Below are 18,790 nucleotides of genomic sequence, written 5' to 3' on the forward strand. Positions count from 1 at the left end.
ACACAGGGTAGCTGGACCTTAGTGGAAGAGGACCACGTGGTAGGGGATAAAGTTGAGATGCTGGCAGAGGCAGAGCAGGGAAGGTCTTGGAAGCCGTGATAGAAAGTGATTCTAGAGGGTGCAGAGGAGTAAGCTGTAATATGGGTTCAAGGAGCCTGTCCCTTGTGGACCCAAAATAACATGTAAATACACACACATGAGGAACAGAAACTTCACTGGTTACAGCTGCAATCTTCCAGCTGCTACAGGTGCTAGTCTCAGACCAGGCCTCTGAACTTGAGAACACCTGACCTCACTGCTGCCTTTCTTTGGGATCAGCTGCCAGCAATATAGCATGCCAGGGACTGGTCAGCAACTCACTAGCTCTAGAAATTTGGAGTTCTGAGTTCTTTGGGGGCAGATATCAACCTGATTTGACATCATTATCATTGTAATAATGAAAACCAGCTCGAGCTACTTTACTGCAGTATCAGGAATCAAGCATTAAAAAAACTATTTGGGGCTGGCGAGGCTGTGACAGTCCAAGGGCCCCCTCCTCCAAAGCCAGGCCCCAGGCCTGTCTCTTTAAGGACTTCCCTCTGGGCTAACCCTCCCACAGACTCCTCCCTCTGCCTATTTATACCTGAAGCAGCAACTCACCACAGCTTCTGTTTCCAGACTCGGACCTTAGTCTTGTCTTCTGTGGTGGAGAACGCTTCTGGATCCTATGGATGGGACTTCATAGGTATGTGTCTGGAGAAAGTGGGGAATGGAAGGGGATGGGGGTATATGAGGGTACATGGTGGGGTGAAGAGGTTGAAAAGATTAAGCGGGACAAGGGACTCAAGTAGCTTTGTAATCAGATGAGGTTAGAGTTAGCTGGAATGTTCAAGGGAGATAAAGCAGAGATTGGGTACAAACTTAGAACAGGTGAACCTAACATGTGTACATATTATGTTAACAAGTTACTGTGGGGGCGCCTGGGTGGCTCAGTTGGTTAAGTCTCCAACTCTTGATTTCAGCTCAGGTCATGAGACTAGGGTCATGGGTTCGAGTCCTGTGTAGGGCTCTGCACTAACAGCATGGGGCCTGCTTGAGATTCTCTCCCCTCTGCCACTCCCTTGCACATGCTGTCTCTCCAAAAAAAAAAAAAAAAAAAAAAAAGTATTTAAAAAATATATAAAAGGTCACTGTGAAAAATAGCCCGTAACTTGTCACTTTGTAACCAGTAGCTTGGTCCTTTAAGAGAGGAAACAGAATTCGAGCTCTGGGGCAAAGTTCTGCAAATACATGAAGTATTTTATGTGAACTTTTCAATTCAGTGGTAACACCCCTTTACTCATAAAGTTCAATGATTTTGCAATGATCGGTGACCAGCAAGAGCCATGCAGGTTAATAAATAGTGGGAGAGGAGTTCCAAGCCAGTTACCATGCCAAGTGTGAAATTTCAAAATAGTCAATCACAGGGAATTTAGACATCATCTAAAGGAGGCAAAGCTGACCCACTTTCCTGGATGTATTTTGTATCATGAAGACCCTCAGGCAGGACGTGCTATCTCCACTGGCCCATTCCTCATCACTCCCTAGCACTCCCCTCTCATCAGCCAGTTTCACGGAATTGTGTTACTTGGGTGGGCCCTGGAGAGGTTGAGGTTGTGAACACTGGCCAACTAAGAAATCTGCGAACAATTGGATAATATTGGGGTGGGTGATGTAAGTGTTCAAGTGAAAAGAGAATTTGTTCAGACAACTGGAATAGAAAAAAATATATAATTTTAATTTGGTGCTATATTTCTTCGCTAAAGCAGTTTAACAGAAACTCTCTCATCAATCCCAACAATTTTGTGGGGTAGATTTTACAAATGTAACTATTCCCATTTTACAGATTGAGAAACGGAGGCAATTTTAACACCAACACCTTGATTCAAAAAAAATCCTCTGAGGGACTCCTGGGTGGCTCAGTTAGCTAAGCACCCAACCCTTGATTTTTGCCTGAGGTCATGTTCTCATGGTTTGTGGGATCAAGCCCCACATCAGGATCTATGTTGGCAGCACAGAGCCTGCTTGGGTTTCTCTCTCTCCCTTGCTCTGTCTGCCCCTTCCCCTCTCCCTCTCCCAAAACAAACATAAAAAAAAAAAAAAATCCTCTAAAACCTGGCTTCTATTAGAGATTACAATAAACAAACAACAATCGTGCCTTGCAAGCAGGTGTGCCCTACCATTTAATAACAATGATCCCCTGAAATGCTTTGGTTCACCAGGAGTCTGAGGACTAACCTTCTAGCAAATTTTATAAAAGGTTGTAAGGACTTCTCATTTCCTCTTTCTTCCCTCTCTTTACTTCCAGTAATTTCTTCTTTGGTTTTTCTCAATTCCTCTTTTTTCCAAAACAAGAAAGTCAACTCCTTTTTGCTCCTTTTTGTTTGGTTGTTTTGGTGGTGTTTTTTGTTTGTTTTTGTTTTGGGTTTTTTGTTGTTGTTCTTTACAATTAAGGATCATACTGATTGTTAGCTGATGACACTTTAGCATGAATACATTTACATAACTGTGTTACACTGGCCAATTATTTGCATTTGAGGACTATCACAAATGAAAGGCTTTGCTTTGTTTAAAGGATTAAGACTCTGGTGAGGAGTATTTTTTGGTGGGGAGTGATACATAATCAGGCAGCCTTCACTCTCAAGGCTAGATGGAAAGTATACTTGATTCACCTTTTGGAACCTGAAGAAAAGCCTTTGCCTCCCTTCACTGTTGAGGAAGAGGGGGTTGGAACTCTTTCTCCTGTCAGTGAAAGGAGAAAGCTCTAGAAGGAGTAGGCTGTTACGGTTGTAGAGTCACAGTACCCACCTCCCACTCCCCCCACCACCCACCCTGCTGAAAGCAAGATTGACCCCAGTTTCATTCAGAAGGATTAGCCTCTTTGTTCATTTTTCATTTGTCCTATTTACTGTTCTAATTTAATATTCACTGCACCTTTCCCAGGGTAACTCCACTCCTTCCTTGAGGTTTTCTCCACTCCAGAAAACTTCCTTAAATTTCCTGTGATTCCACCCTCTGGTGACAAAGTTTTGTGGCAGAGAGATAGTGTGATTTGGGGACAAAGATTTTCCTGGCTACCTTAAAACAAAACTGCTCTCGGGCTCACATACAAAGGCAAACGAAATTAACAATCTCATTTTGGTCTTTAATGAGCACTTGGTACAAACACTCTGTTATTTAAACTTTTACTTACTGAAACATTGTAAGAATGGTACAGAGAATTTCTGTATACCCTGTACCCAGATTCACTAGTTTTTCAACATTTACCACATCTGCTTTATTATTCTCTCCCTCACACCCCTGCCTTGTTTTATTTTTTCTGGACCATTTGAGAATATGTAGCAAGTATCATGCTCTTTGAGTGCATATTTCCTAAGAACAAGGATGTTCTTTTACATAACCATAATATAACAAATTCCAGAAATTTAATCTTGATAGAATAATTTAATCTACAGTATGATTTCAATTTTGTCAATTGTCCAAATAATATTCTACCCTCCCTATAAAATTGTATCATGTCTTTTAGTCTCGTTTAATCAGGAATAGTTGCTGTTTATCTTTGATGACTTTGACATTTTTGAAGACTATAGACTGTTTATATTACATGTTCTATTGGTTCATCTGGTGTTTCCTCATACTTACATTCAGATTATGCATCTCTGGGTGGAATTATTACACTGGTGATTTTGTGTTTTCTCCAGATTGTCCTATCTGGAGTCATATGAGATCAGTCTGCATCTAATAGGTGATGACAATTTTAACCACCCAGTCATTGTTTATTTCTTCTCTGTATATTTATTACTTGTACACTTGGAATCAAGCCATCTTTGGAAAGACCATGAGTTCATACAAATACCCTGCTCCTCATCAAACTTTCTCCCCAAATTTAGCATCCATTCTTGTTCACACCAATCTTTTTCATGATGGCTGCAAAATGGTAATTGTCCAATTATACCACCACTGCCTCCATATTTATCAAATGACCTCTGTTAAAAGGAAGAGTCTTCTTCCCCTCTAGTCCATTTTATGTATGTTTACAGCTTTAGTGATGAAATTCACATACCATATAATTCACCCTTTCAACATGTACATTCACTGGGGGGTTATTTCTCTTTATTACAGGAAAATACACATAGGAAATTTGCCATCTTAACCATTTTTAAGTGTACAGTTCAGTGGTATTAAATACGTTGATACTATGAAACCATCTTTATTTTCATAAGTCTTTCATCTTGTAAAACTCAGACTGTATACCCGTTTAACAATAACACTTTATCCCCGCCCCTGGCAACCACTGTACTCTGTGTCTCTATGGCGTTCACTACTCTGACTACCTCAGTGGGATCACACAGTATTTGTCTTTTTGTGACTGGCTTATTTCATTCTGCACGATGCCCTCAAGTTTCGTCCATGTTGTAGTATATTGCGGGATTCCCTTCCTTTTTAAGGTGGAATAGTATTCCATTGTACGGATACACCATATTTTGTTTATTCGTCTATTGAAGGGCACTGGGTTGCTTGCACGTGTTAACTGTTGGAAATACTGCTAAGAACATGGGTGTACAAATACCTCTTCAAAACCCTGCTTTCAATTCCTTTGAGTATATGCCCCAAAATGGAATGGCTGGATCATACGGTAATTCTGTTTTTGTTTTTAGAGGCAGTGCTATGCTGTTTGCCACAGCAGTTGTGCTATTTTATATTCCCCGCAACAGTGCACAAAGGTTCCAATTTCTCCACATCCTCACCAACACTTGGTGTTTTCTCTTTTTTTGATAGTAGCATCCTTATGGGTATGAGGCGGTATTTTTTTCTTTTATTTTTTTTAATCAAAAAATTTTTGAGAGAGAGAGAGGGAGGGAGACAGTGTGAACAAGGGAAGGACAGAGGAGGAGACACAGAATCTGAAGTAAGTTCCAGGCTCTGAGCTCTCAGCACAGAGCCTGATGCAGGGCTCCAACTCCCAAACCGTGAGATGATGACCTGAGCCAAAGTCAGATACTTAACCAACTGAGCCACCCAGGCACCTCAGTATGAGGCAGTATCTTAACTGTGGTTTTGGTTCATTTCCCTAATGATTAGTGATGTTGAGTATCTTTTCCTGTGCTTGTTGGCCGTTTGTGTATCTTTGGAGAAATGTCCATTTAGGTCCTTTGCGCATTTTTTAATTGGGTTGCTTGGGTTTTTTCCTGGTGAATTTTAGGAGTTCTCTGTATTTTGGATATTAATTTCTTATCAGATAGATGATTTGCAAATATTTTCTCCCATTCTGTGGGTTGTCTTTTTACTCTGAATAGTGTCTTTTGCACAAAGTATCTTAACTTTCATGTATCCCAGCTTGCCTATTTTTTTCTTTTTCCTGTGGCCTTTAATGTCCTATCTAAGGAATCATTGTCAAATCCAGTATCATGAAGTTTTGTCTAATTTTTGTGCCTAAGAGTTTTGTTATATTGAGTCTTAGATTTAGGTCCTTGATCTATTTTGTGTTAATTTTTGTATATGGTTTTAGATAAAGATATGTACTGCCCCATTGGATGAAGCAAGGGTAGAAAAAAAAAAGCCCTGAATCTAGTAAATAAGTAATAAATAAGTGTACATTGTGCCATTCTCTCTTTTCTCATGTACAGTTGTTTGTTTCTGTTTTTTTTTTTTTTTTTTTTTTAATCCCACCCTACCAACCTCACCCATTCCAGCCCTGCCAACTCTGGGTCATCACTGGGGACAAGTCTGTCAGGGAGGTTCTGTTTACTGGATAGTGAACCCTCTTGAGGGAGAGACCTGGACCATTTTGGTCACTATCATGTCCTCAGCATCACCCAGCACAGTGTGACAAATGGATGAACCAGTGAAGGAGTACACTCACTGTGTAGACAAGTCATCATCAATTTAGAAGAAAATACTAAGTGGCTCAGTCAGGTAAGCCTCCGACTTCAGCTCAGGTCATGATCTCAGTTGGTGAGTTTGAACCCCATGTGGGGCTCTGCTGACAGCTCAGAGCCTGGAGCCTGCTTCAGATTCTGTCTCTCTCAAAAATAAGTAAACATTAAAATTAAAAAAACCTAAATACTGTGTATCAGGTTTCTACTATGGACCAGGCTTGAGCTAACTGCACTATTATTAATAGTTGTGATTATTAGTAGTAACAACACCAAATAAAAAATTAATCCTAACAAGCCATGAGGTTTCTTGTTTTTCTTTAAATCCTCCACCCCTCCAGTTTGCTCCCTCCAACCAACCTTCCCTTCCATCTTTCTTCCATATCCAACTCTTCATCCATTACTCTGCCCTCTCCTGCTCAAGGAAATACAGGACTCAACACAGTGAACCAACTAGATCTAACAGACACGTATAGGACACTCTACCCCCAAACAATGGAAGATATATTCTTCTCCAGTGCACATGGGACATTTTTCAGGACAGGCCATATGTTAGACCACAGATTAAGTCTCAGTAGAATAAAAAATTTAGAGGGTAGTTTGGGTGGCTCAGTCACTTAGGCACCTGACTTGGGCTCAGGTCATGATTTCCTGGTTCAGGAGATGGAGCCTCGCGTCGGGCTCTGTGCTGACAGCTCAGAGCCTGGAGCCTGCTTTAGATTCTGTGTCTCCTTCTCTCTCACCCTCCCCCACTTGTGCTCTGTCTATCAAAAATAAATGTAAAAAAAAAAACTTAAAAAAAAATATTTTTTCCATCTCATGCCTGACTGCAGTAGGAATAAAATATTCTTCAGTCCCAAGTGCTACCAGTGTGAAAACCCATGCAAAAAAGAAGAGAGGAAATAGAGGTGTATTAGCTGATCCTTAAGCCATTGGCTTAACTCAGGTTCTCATTGGTTCAAGGCTGGACATGATTGTGCTACAATGGTGCATTTGTGTAGTGTGCTTTTACTTCGAAAATATTTCTTTCATTCTCCCCTTTATTTACCAAAATAGCTTTATTCTTTTCACTGAGTCAACTGGCAGTTTTATTTGGACTATATTAAAACCATTTCCTGGGGCACCTGGGTAGCTCAGTTGGTTAAGCATCTAACTTCAGCTCAGGTCATGTTCTTTTGGTTAGTGATTTCGAGCCCCTGCCTTGGGCTCTCGGCTGTCAGGGCAGAGTCTGCTTAAGATCCTCTGTCTCCCTCTTTCTCTGCTCCTACCCCAGTCGTTTGTGCATATGCACTTGCATGCTCTGTCTCTCTCTTTCTCAAAAAATAAACATTAAAAAAAAAAACCACTGTCTAAATGGTTATGCCATGGTTTGAGTTTCCGAAGATACTACTACTGCAGATTTGACCAAGTTTATTTATTATACTTAGTAATAAAAGATAAAGTGCATAAAGTGCACTACTCTTAAGTATATAGTTTCAATTTTTACATATGTATATGTCTGGATAAGCAATATTTGAGATAAAATGATAGAATATTTCCTATACCTCATGAGATTCTCTTGTGTGTTTCTCATTCTATTCCCTGAAGAATTAATATTTTGATTTTCATCAACATTTTTCACTTTTGCTCTTTTTTTTTAAGTTTATTTTTGAGAGAGAGAGCATGTACAAGAGCATACCCATGAGCGTGGGGGAAGGGCAGAGAGAGGGGAAGAGAACCTCCAGCAGCTATGAATTGTCCATGCAGAGCCTCATGCAGGGCTTGATCTCACAAACCATGAGATCATGAGCTGAGCTGAAATCAAGGCAGACGCTCAACCAAGTGAGCCACCCCGGTGCCCCTACTTTTGCTTGTTCTTAAACTTGATATAAATGGGATCATATAATAGAACTCTTTTTGTCAGGCTTTCCTGCAACATAGTATCTGACATTTCTCTGTCTTGTTGCTGGAGCCAATTATTTCTTTAATAGATGGGTAGTATTCCATTATATAAATGTGTCACTATTTGTTGATAAACATTTGGGTGGTTTTATCTTTTGGATATTATGAATACAGCTGCTATGAATATAATGTACCAATGATACAACATTTGCACTCCTGTTAGAGATAAAATAGAATTCCTGTATCATAAAGCAAATGCATATTTAATCCTAGTAGAAACTGACAAATGATTTTTCCAAAGAGATTATGCCGTATTTTACATGCCCCCCTCAGCAATATATGAGATCCATATCCTTAAAAACACTTGATATTGTCAGTCTTCTAAATCTTAGCCTTTCTGGGGTGGGAATAGTAGTTTCTCATTGTGTCTTCATTCTCATTTCCCTAATGAGTCATATAAAGCCCTACTGAAATTTGCTTCATATGTTTATTGTCCATGTGGATACCCTCCATTTCCAAGTTCCTGTTCAAATCTTTTGCCCAATTTTTTATTGGATTGGTTGTTTTTATCAGTTTGTAGATTTTTTTTTTTTTTAACGGTGGTTCTGAATCCTTAGATATATGTATTACCAATATCTTCTGGTCTGTGACTTGCAAGCAAATTTATAGGCAAAAGGAATCTCAGATTCTTAACCTAAAGATTATAAAAAGACTGAGGGGAAAATTTTGAGGTATATTTGATCGTGTTCTTATAAATGAAAGACATGATAAAGAAATTGTGGTTTATATACACAATGGAATACTACGTGGCAATGAGAAAGAATGAAATATGGCCTTTTGTAGCAACGTGGATGGAACTGGAGAGTGTGATGCTAAGTGAAATAAGCCATACAGAGAAAGACAGATACCATATGGTTTCACTCTTATGTGGATCCTGAGAAACTTAACAGAAACCCATGGGGGAGGGGAAGGGGGAAAAAAAAAAAAAAAAAGAGGTTAGAGTGGGAGAGAGCCAAAGCATAAGAGACTGTTAAAAACTGAGAACAAACTGAGGGTTGATGGGGGGTGGGACGGAGGGGAGGGTGGGTGATGGGTATTGAGGAGGGCACCTTTTGGGATGAGCAATGGGTGTTGTATGGAAACCAATTTAACAATAAATTTCATATATTAATAAAAAAATAAAAATAAAATAAATGAAAGACATGTCATAATCTCAGATCAATTTTCTTTAAAAAAATTTTTTAATGTTTTTATTTATTTTTGCGACAGAGAGAGACCGAGCATGAGCAGGGGAGGGGCAGAGAGAGAGGGAGACAAAGAATCGGAAGCAGGCTCCAGGCTCTGAGCTGTTGGCACAGAGCCCGATGCGGGGCTCAAACCCACAGACTGTGAGATCATGACCTGAGCTGGAGTCAGACGCTCAACCAACTGAGCCATCCAGGCACCCCGCAGATCAATTTTCTTAAAGAACTATTTAGTTGAAATCAACTAGCCATTTATGAAGCATCTGTTAAAGCCTTCTAGACATTCCAGCGTAATAAAGATAGTCTTTTTCCATGAGGTGCTACTGTTGAGCAAGAGAGGCGCAAGCAGGTCAACCAAGATGGCCATAGGATGTGAAAACACCTGTTGATGTGCAGTGGACATGTGAATGAACAGAAAACTAATTTGGCCTGAGAGGAAGCGATGCTGGAGAAGGATGAATTTTGAAGATGGGGTAGGAGTTTTCCAGGGTTGGGTAGGCCTTGCAGGAAAAGGGAACATAAGGAACAAATGCCCAGAGGAATGAAAGGCCCAAGTGCCAGGAGCAGCAGGAGTCAAGGGTGGTCAGAATGTAGAATGAGGGAGAGGACGAATGACTTGAGATAAAGCAGGAAAAGTTAGCCAAGTGAGGACGTGGAAAAATTTGTAGCACTGTTAAAATTTGGGACTTTATCCTGTGTGCTGGCAAGCCACCTGAGGATTTCAAAAGTATGGAAGTATTAAGATCAGATCTGAATAGATTAGATAGGATTAGAACAGGGGTTGTAACCCCTCTGGCTTTGAACCCCTTTGGAAGTTTGGTAAAACCTATAAATTCCAAGGAATAATAATTTTAAATGTATAAATTAAAATACATAGAGGGGTGCCTGGGTGGCAGTTAAGTGTCTGACTCTTGGTTTTATTACAGTTGAAACCTACATCTCAACATCATCTATAATTATTACTTTGAAATTATGATAGTTATTAGATCTACCGCTAGATCTTTTTGAAAATGTGCTAATGGTGAGGTGCCTGGGTGGCTCAGTCAGTTAAGCATGTGACTTTGGCTCAGGTCATTATCTCATAGTTGGTGAGTTCAACCCCTGCATCTGCTGTCACTGCAGAGCCTGCTTTGGACCCTGTGTCTACCTCCCTCTTCCTGTTCTCTCTTTCTCTCTCTCTCAAAATAATTATTGAAAACAACAAAAAAAAGAATCCATGGGGTGCCTGGGTGGCTCAGTTGGTTAAGCGACTGACTCTTGATTTCAGCTCAGGTCATGATCTCAGTTTGTGAGTTTGAGCATCGCATCAGGCTCTGTGCTGACAATGAGAAGCCTGCTTGGGATTCTCTGTCTCCCCCTCTCTCTTCCCCTCCCTGCTTGAGTGTTCTCTCTCTCTCTCTCTCTCTCTCTCTCTCAAAAATAAAAGTTAAGAAATCCTATAATATTGAAATACAAATATTTCTTAATTATGATATTTGTCCATTAGCACATTTTATTCTTAAAGTAGAAAAAAAATTGTAATGTTTATTTAATTTTGAGAGACCGAGAGACAGAGCATGAGTGGCAGAGGGGCAGAGAGAGGGAGACAAAGAATCCAAAGTAGGCTTCAGGCTCCGAGCTGTCAGCGTAGAGCTCAACTTGGGCTCAAACTCATGAACCATGAGATCATGACCTGAGCCAAATTCAGCTTGACTGAGCCACCCAGGCACCCCACCATTAGCACATTTTCAAAAAGATCTAGCGGTAGATCTAATAACATAATTTCGAAGTAATAATTATGATGTTGAGATGTAGGTTTCAACTATAATGTGATATGAAAATATCTGTAATTACTATTGATGACATCATGGGTTCTAATACTATGGTTTCTTACATTCATAATCAAAGAAAATACTAAATTTCAGTTAGATTTTACTGAAAATGTACTTTTCTCAGTATCATAGACCTAGTGAAGTCTGTGTATATATCCCAGACTAAGGTTCCCTGTGATCAGAAGGATATCCTGGCTGATAGACTAAGGGGTAAGTCAGAGACAGGAAGGCCAGTTAGGAGGCCATCTCAGTGGTCCAGATAAGCCTGAATGGAGGCTGTGGTAAGAGGTGGAGGGCATGGTTGCTATTTGGAAATAGAATCCAGGTATGTGTGTTGGGAGGGTGAGGAAATGATTTGGGAAATGGGAAAGGGGAATGCCTAGGAGGAATTCTTTCAGGTTCCCAGCTTGAGTAAGAGAGATGATGGCATTCCAAGCTATTACTAGCTCTTAGCTGGATTGTAGTAATCACCTACTAACTAGCTTGTAGGATATGGTCTTGCCTCACTAAGGTCTAATTTCCACAGAGCAGTCAGTGAACTTTTTAAAGATAAGATTACATAATGTCTCTGCTCAAAGGCATGCAATGGTCAAAGTCCCTCCATTAGCCCTTAAGGCTCCATATAATATGGCCCTCCATCTTCTCTCTTCATCTTACTCCCTTCACCCCACCTATTCCCCTGCCTCCCCCATTTACTATGTTCTAGCAAGTTACTCTTAAGTATACAAGGGAATGTTCTTGCTTTGGGCCTTTGCACGGACTCTTCTCTTTGTCTGAAACAGTCTTTCTTTAGATATCCACATGCTAACTGCCTTTAACACCTTCAGGTTACATCTACAAGGTCTATCTCCTCAGGGTGCCTGGGTGGCTCAGTTGGTTAAGCCTCTGATTTCAGCTCAGGTCATTATCTTATGGTTCCTGAGATCAGACCCTTCATGGGGCTCTCTGCTGTCAGCACAGAGCCCATTTCAGATCCTCTGCCTGCCCCCCTGCCCCTCCCTTGCTCACACTTGCTTTCTCTCAAAAATAAACATTAAAAAAAAAAAAAGCCCTTCCTCAAGTCTCACTCTGTTCTATTTATTCCTAACTTTTAATATACCATATCACTTAATTTATTATCTACCAGCTCTCAGAATAGGAGGCCCTTGAAGACTGGGATCTTTGTTTTGGTCACTGTGGTTTCAAACATCCAGAACAGTGATTGTGCATAACAGGTGCTTGATAGATACTGTATGAATGAATAGGGAATGATGATATATCTCCAAGAAAGGAAAGGCAGGAAAGGAGCAGAGGTTTTTAGGAAATGAAGGAAATGCTATTGATTTACTTTTTTGAGAAAGGACCTTTAGGCTGTCCTAATGGGTGTAGATAGTAGGTGGTATAGAGTTCAGGGGAAAGGGTGAATGGTGCAGAATTGTAAATAGGGAAGCTGTTTAGCTTGTGGGGAATACTTGAAGCTTGGTCTTGCCCGGAGAGTGCCTGTAGACTGATGAAAGAAAACTGGCAAATTTGGGGGGACAACTAACATTTAAAAAGTAGTCAAAAAAGGGGCATCTGGGTGGCTCAGTTGGTTAACCATCGTACCTCGGCTCAGGTCATGATCTCAAGGCCCCTGAGTTGGAGCCCTGCATCGGGTTCTCTGCTCTCAGCACAGAGCCTGCTTTGGATCCTCTGTCTGTCTCTCTCTGCCCTGCCCTTGCTCACACTCTCTTCTCTCTCTCTCTGTGAAAAATAAACATTAAATAAAAATTATTCAAAAAAAGTAGTCAAAAAAGAAGCGATAGCTTTTTCTACTATTCTTTTTTTTTTTTTTTTTTTTTTTTTGCTATCGGAGAACACACAGAAATTATTAAATTTAAAAGTGGAAAAGTATATGTTCAGTGAAATTGGTAAGACAAAGTATTTTTAAATTAGATTTTAAAAACGTAATGGATTTTTCTAATTTTGGCAACAGTGCTCTTGTAAAACAGTGTGTTTTGGGGAGTGTTCGAAATGTTTTCTTTCAGCATTTATTTGTGTTTTGTATTTTCTAGCTGATGTGACACCAAGGCATCAGGTCAAATTTCTTTGAATTTTTGAGTGTCAAAGGAGACAGGGTATTACCTGTTTTAATTCTAAGCAATCATGTATTTAAATGTACTCAGAAGCTTAAGTGTGAGATGCAGAGACTGATGCGAAAAGTTGCAAAATTCTAGGGTCTTGTATTTTAAGAGAATGTATCAAAGTACAAAACAGTCATATAGTGCACTGAATTTAGAGAACTCATGTATAGGTGCTGAACAAAAGAAAGGAGGACTAGGTGTGAGAGAGGATTTAAATTGTGCAGGCATTCATCTCTGCCATTCCCCCACAACGACTCTCTCTCTCTCTCTCTATCTCTCTCTCTATCTCTCTCTCTATCTCTCTATCTCTCTCTCTATCTCTCTCTCTATCTCTCTCTCTATCTCTCTCTCTCTCTCTCTCTCTATCTCTCTCTATCTCTCTCTCTCTCTATCTCTCGTTCTCTCTATCTCTCGTTCTCTCTATCTCTCGTTCTCTCTATCTCTCGTTCTCTCTATCTCTCTCTATCTCTCTCTCTCTCTCTCTCTCTCTATCTCTCTTTCTCTCTATCTCTCTCTCTCTATCTCTCTCTATCTCTCTCTCTCTATCTCTCTCTCTCTCTCTCTCTCTCTCCCCCCGTCTCTCCCCTCTCTCCTTTCTTTGTTTCCTCTTGTTTCCTCTTCTTTTTGAGAGAGAGCGAGAGATTGAGAGAGGGAAAGACCATTCCAGAGGCAGAGGAAGAGAGAGAGAATCTTAAGCTCCACTCCCAGCGTGGAGCTTGACATGGAACTCAATCTCACAACCATGAGATCATGACCTGATCCAGAGCTGAAATCAGGAGTCAGTCACTTAACCGAGTCACACAGTCATCCCAGCTACTATCTTTTATTATGTGAGCATGAAAAGCAAGCCTTGAAGAGGCCATTCGTTAGTTAATAGTTTTCACTGTGCTGTTCGTGTAAGCCTTTCACTATGTTGTGTCATTCTAGTGTTGCATGTAAACTTTTGTAATCAAAATATTCCATTTAAAAATTTTTTGGAGATTTTGATTGAGATTGCATTGATTTTGTAGATTGAAAAACCTTCTCTTCAAAACACTGGGGTTTCCTATCCAGGAAACATTGTCTGTCTCTCTAGCTATCTTGTCTTCTTTTCTGTCATTGTTTTTTTCCATGTAAGTCTTTAACATTTTTCATTAGGTTTACTTCTTTTTTTTAATTTTTTTTTTTACATTCATTTTTGAGAGACAGAGACAGAGCACAAGTGGGGGAAGGGCAGAGAGAGAGGGAGACACAGAATCTGAAGAAGGCTCCAGGATCCGAGCTGTCAGCACAGAACCCGACGCAGGGCTCGAACTCACAAACTGCGAGATCATGACCTGAGCTGAAGTCGGATGCACAACCGACTGAGCCAACCAGGCGCCCCTCATTAGATTTACTTCTAAGTGATGTGATGGTTTTGTTGCTATTGTGAATGGATCTCCTTCCCCTAATATTCTCTAACTGGCTATTGTTGGAGTATTAGAAACTATTAACTTTTCAAATATTGATCTTATATTGAATTTCCTCATTAGTTCTAATAGTTTAACCATAACTTCTGAAATAGGTTTTGTTTCCTCTTTTCCATTGACTTGTATTTTAGGTTTCTTCCTGTTTCAATGTGTGTTAACTAAAACCTTAAATAGTGAATAGCAGTGGTGGAAGTATTCTTGTTTTTTTACTTTCAAGGAAATTCTTGCTTTGAATGTTTCACGATTAGGTGTGATGCTTGCTGTAGTGTTACGTAGAATTCTCTATAAGGAAGTTTTACTCTCAGCTTTCTTTGACATTTTGATAGGGATGGAATTAAATTTTGTCAAGTGTACTCTTCAGCCTAAGATGATCATTTGGTTTCTATTTCCTTTAAATGGATAGTGTGGTGATTTGTATTAATAGACTTCATAGGGGCTCCTGGGTGGCTCAGTTGGTTGAGTGTCTGACTTTTGATTTTTGGCTCAGGTCATGATCTCAGGGTTAGTGAGATTGAGCCCTGTTTTGAGTTTTGGCCTGACAGATGGGAGCCTGTTTGGGTTTCTCTTTCTTTCCTTGCCCCTCCCCTGCTCTTTCTTTCTCTAAAGTTAAATAAACTTTTTTTTTAATGTTCTAAAAAAATAGACTTCATTATTTTGAAGCAGTTGTGTATTCCTACAATAAATTCTCTTAGTCATGATGTAATATATTCCTTTACCACACTACCATATTCTGAGCTGATACTGTATTTGGGATTTTTGCTTCTATGTTTATAAATGTGAGTTGTTTCTTGTGGGTTTTTTTTTTTTTTTGAAGGGGAGACAGAGACAGTACTTTCCATTTTGGTTTGTTATCAGGATTATGTTGGTCTCAGAATGAAATGATGGTTTTGTAGAATTCTCATGTAAACTTGTAAAGTCTTCTGGGTCTGGTAACTCTTTAGGAGTAGATCTTTGGCTATTCTATTGCTTTTTTTTTTTTTTTTTTTTTTAAGTTTATTTATTTTGAAAGAGAGAGAGGGAGAGTGAGAATCCCAAGCAGGCTCCACACTGCCAGCACAATGGCCAATGCAGGGTTCAAGCCCACAAACTGTGACATCTGACCTGAGCTGAAACTGAGTCAGACGCTTAACTGACTGAGCCACCCAGGCACCCTGGCTATTGTATTTCTTAGATGATGATTGGTCTAGTCTGGTTCTCTACCTGTTCTCAACTCCATTTTATACTTGATATTTTCCATAATACCCACTTTTATTAATTTTCAAATTTGTATAAAATTAGGTAAATAAAATTTTGAGGTAATTAAAATTATCTTCGGTAGCTGTAGTTATGCCATCTGTAATTTCTAAAGTCATCTGTGTTCTTTCCTTAAAGAACTGCAGGCATTGAAACTGCAATCCATTGAATTGAAGACAGTAAGAGATAATCTCGATAGCAGTACTATAGCAATCAAACTACCTCTTACAGCAAGTACAAGTTCAGGTGTTCAGGGATTTGGGAATCTTGAAGAGACAGCCTGAAAAAATGTGAATGGTAGAATATAAAGAGCATCAGTCCTCTGATACTCCAAATAAAATAATAGCTAGAGAATCTGAGAAACTTTGAAGACCTTAACAGTGTTCCCAAAATTCTCCACTCTCACTGGACCATCTTACCTTCACTGGAAATATATTTACTCTTAATTTTAGGTGATCTAAGAAATACAGCATTAAAAATTTTTGCTTGACTATCGAGTTCCCAGCAGGATGTATCAATGTCCATTCCTTGACATTTCAATTTCACCAAGCACCAGATTCCATCTTCTCCATTTTTCTTCAATCTGGGTTAATGAATCACCTATATCTTTGTTAGCCTTGTTATCTTGGGCAATCCATGCCATTAATTTTCAGTTTATCTTTTACTGAGGACGAAGAAAAATGGCCTTTTTACTTCGGGGGCTCACTTTGATTTGTAGGTGGCACATTACCACTGTTGCAAAATACTGGCATATAAATGTCATCAGCTTATTCTTTTTTGTTGATTTCTGCAAGCCTCATCTTGTTACTGTCCTTCTGGCTCTACTCAGTGGCCATGTTCTACTTAATAGTTAAAAGTTTTGTTAGCCCCATTTTCTATCATTTGCTTTGTTTCCAAATACAGTAAATCTTTAAAACCTCTGAACTAAACTTTATTCTAATGTAAATGTTGTATCCCTAAAGTGTTAGCATATGCCACACCCTTGTCAATGTGATACATTTAGAAAACCATGAATATTCAAAGAAAATGTAGATCACAAGCTTCTGAGACCTGTTAAGTTTAGATCTGTCCATATAGTACATGTTAAGAGCCAAGCGGTCTAAGTATTCCAGGCTGGACTATAGCACCATACAGTCAGGAGTCATGTCAATCTTGTTCACTATTAAATTCCTAATGCTAGTTCACGTCTGGCACATAGCAGGTAATTACTACATATTGTTGATTGAATGATTGACATTTGTAGGCAATCTAATTCATTAATGTATTTTGACATTTTTAAAATAATTTTTTGTTTGTTTTAAATGTTTGTTTATTTTTGAGAGTGAGCAAAAGCACAAGTAGGAGAGGGACAGGGAGAGAGGGAGACACAGAATGTGAAGCAGGCTCCAGGCTCTGAGCTGTCAGCACGGAGCCCGACGCGGGGCTCTAACTCAAAAACAGTAAGATCATGACCTGAAGCTAAGTCAGACGCTTAGCCCACTGAGCCACCCAGGCACACCTGTATTTTGACATTTTTCACTCATAATTTGGAAGTAATATAAAATTGTATGAGATACTTTTGAGTTTCAACTATTAGGGATGTTCAGGTTGCCTTTGTTTGGAAAGATTTACAGAACCATGAAAGACAGCAACAACAACAAAATCTCAGAAAACATAGGCTTCACAGAAAATTGGGCCATCATTCCCATCACTTGGGACTAGAAACACCCCCAGCAGTCTACTTGTAGTCCTTGGCTTAAGAGCACTTAATGCTCTTTCAGAACTGGGTATCTCTTACTCAATTTTCAATTGCTCACTGTTAGGGAATCCTCTGTGTCTGCTCTCTGCTCCAGCTGTAACTAACTCTGTATGCCTCAAGCACATGACTACCCTTCTACCACCACCATCATAAAGAGTATGATTAGCTAGTCACTAGCGGATATATTGTATTCCTTCTGGGCTGAGTTCTCTAGGGCTAAACTACTTCACAGGCCACTTGCCAGCCTATAGAGTGTTTTCTTCAGGTCAGGTATTACCCTGATTCAATCACTTGTGGCCAGGAGAATAGGGTTACATGGCAAAAAAATAAAAAAGAGGGCCACAAAAGAGGAGGGTACTTTGAGTTCTCTTGCATGGCCTAGAACTACTTTCCTATTAAAAGCCACAGCCAGGGTCTGTCCTGTATAAATATCTAACAATCCAAACAGCCATACTGGTTTTATTTTATATTCATGTTGCCATATCTTTGCTGTGTGGATATCATTTGCCAGACAAGCCATCAATACCTGGCATGTTTCCTAGAATCATCACAGTGTATCCTGATGAAGAGACAGAAATAAGCCATAACTTATTGGGAGGAAAATGTCATGCATAGAGCACACTGAAGAGAAATTGAGTACACGGGCACTTAAGAATAAGAGCTGGGGAGAATTTATTTTCTTGGTTTTTCATATGTGTCATGCCTATAAATCAGAAAATGTTTCTGAAGTGCAGTGCATTACTCTCAGAAAAACAATTTTGGTGAGATCTCTGCATGTTGGATTTTGCCAGTGCACTTCATGAGATCATGGATAATGGCCTTTTTGGGATATAGTACAGATGATATTGAATTCCCAAAATAAGTGTTCAGGGTAAATCTGTTGACTGTTCTCAGAATTATGCTGCCCTGACCTGGTGCAAAGTAGTGATCTGATTCAAAGCAACTACACTGTGAATTTCCCAGTTGTGGGTTATTGAATACACAGTGAGTTCAATGGGGCCCAGGCTACCTCTGTCCATTTGTAAAAAGAGTTTTTCTCTTAGGGGTAACAGGATAGAGAAATCAAAAGAATATTTCTCAGTCCTTCTTTTGACTTCCCTGCAACAGCCAACATCTGAGCACCTATCCTTCTCTTAAGCCATCATCTCCCCATCTGCACCCATGGGGAAGCCACCATTTGTATGCTAATGGTTTCTGAGTAATATATACCTAGATGAGACCTCATCCCCAATCTCCAGAGCAGAATCTTTCTTTACCTTCAGAATGTTTGTCTAGATGCTTACAGGTTTTTCAGGCATCATGTATCTAAAACTAAATACTCCTATTTCCTACCCCTACCCCAGCACTCAGTGGCCAATCTGATCTTTGTTTTGTATTTCCTACTAGTACCTGTTGATCCACCAACTATTCCAAGCCAGGTTGGGATGGAGTAGTGGAGA

At 39.7% G+C, this 18,790-nt stretch overlaps 1 protein-coding gene across 1 annotated transcript in view; it reads left to right on the forward strand.

The window, feature by feature from the left end:
* The first annotated feature begins 668 nt into the window (after positions 1–668).
* Positions 669–18,790, forward strand: part of FAM214A (family with sequence similarity 214 member A) — a 116,250-nt gene continuing 98,128 nt past the window's right edge. Inside the window, exon 1 of the mRNA XM_042941982.1 lies at positions 669–724. The gene's annotated coding sequence lies outside the window, so the exon portion shown is untranslated. The remainder of the gene's footprint in view (positions 725–18,790) is intronic.

Source organism: Panthera leo, chromosome B3, assembly GCF_018350215.1.
Source record: "Panthera leo isolate Ple1 chromosome B3, P.leo_Ple1_pat1.1, whole genome shotgun sequence".
NCBI lineage: Eukaryota > Metazoa > Chordata > Mammalia > Carnivora > Felidae > Panthera > Panthera leo.